The 1344-nt window shown below is 35.6% G+C and overlaps 1 long non-coding RNA gene across 1 annotated transcript in view; it reads left to right on the forward strand.

Annotated features, from left to right (window-relative positions):
• The window catches only part of LOC142742629 (uncharacterized), a 58747-nt gene extending 58174 nt beyond the window's left edge, over positions 1 to 573 (forward strand). The window contains exon 4 of the long non-coding RNA XR_012881413.1: positions 117 to 573. This is a non-coding gene — a long non-coding RNA (uncharacterized LOC142742629). The remainder of the gene's footprint in view (positions 1 to 116) is intronic.
• Positions 574 to 1344: the final 771 nt, after the last annotated feature.

Consider the following 1344-nt stretch of genomic DNA (forward strand, 5'->3'; position numbering starts at 1 on the left):
CTGCTCAATGATCTTTAATAGCTTCAATGTACTACTTTTAAAAGTGTCTCACCACCATGATAGTTATCATGAAAATAACTGACCCTCTGTTACCCATCTTACCCACAATTCTCTAGGATTCAGATACATATATACCCCCATTACCCTCCACACATGTGCAATTTCCAATGCAGGTCTGTCTGACCACCCTAAGATGTATGGGAAGAAGAGTTTTCCAAATCCTGCATTTCTTCTCTAAGCTCCATCCCTGACCAATGCATTAAAGGACATTTTTCATCATAACACAGTACCTACGGAATTATTAGCAGCCAGACTTGCACAGATATTTTCTTTGTCATTATTATATAACATATATTTATCTTTATTGGGAGTGGGATCTGCATCCACTTTGTAACTTCAAGAGATAACTGAACCCATGTTGTTCCTTTTTGACTTTTAGATCTATAATGTTATATCATACTTTTCCTTTTGGACCATGGCATTAATAATGTCTCATCCCTGTAAAAATGTATACAATTGTAAGTGCTTTTAATATGTGTATTGTTAACAATAAAATGTTGTTCTTTCTTGTCATTGATGTGTATTCTTATTTTCATACCAATAGTATTTTTAATGCTTTATTCTTGCAGAGTTTCAGCAAAAGCTTAGGCTACTCCTAACCTTCCCACAGTGCCTACAATACAGATCTGTCTCATCATGGAACACAGACAGCAGAGGGCCCCTGTATAAGAACAGTTTATGGGCCCTCACTCTCCAATAGCTTATTATAGAGCACTCCCCATATGCCTCTCTAAAAATAACCCAATGATTATAAGCTACAATATTTTTTTTAGATCAGTCCCTTACATGCGATCTAATAGACAATAGGAAGCTGCTTTTAATATATCAGGGGCCCTTTTATCTGCTGGGTCCCTGTGCAGCTGCATACAATGCACATATGATATGTCTGCCCCTGCTGCTTGTTATTAGCTGAAGAGTATAAGTGAAAGCTCACCTGGATATCAGTGAATCTACTGCCAATTTCTGTTATATCAAGAACAGAATGAATCTAAATTACAAGCAACTAGTCTACAGTAAGAAAAAAATCATCAGGAAAGTGTCACACATATACTGAGACAAACAAATTCCATAACGAAGTGGTAATAACTTTGGAAGGCTTCTACATTTCCAAGCAATTCTGAGTTTGTTTTCTCATGACACATTGTACTTTATGTCAGGGGTAAAATTTTGGTCGATATATTCAATGTTTTCTTGTGGAAAAACAACAACATTTAGAGAAAATTTGCAAAAAATAGCATTTTTCCTAATTTGAATGTACCTGCTTGTAAGACAGATAGTAATATC

Source organism: Rhinoderma darwinii, chromosome 2 (genome assembly GCF_050947455.1).
Source record: "Rhinoderma darwinii isolate aRhiDar2 chromosome 2, aRhiDar2.hap1, whole genome shotgun sequence".
Taxonomy (NCBI): domain Eukaryota; kingdom Metazoa; phylum Chordata; class Amphibia; order Anura; family Rhinodermatidae; genus Rhinoderma; species Rhinoderma darwinii.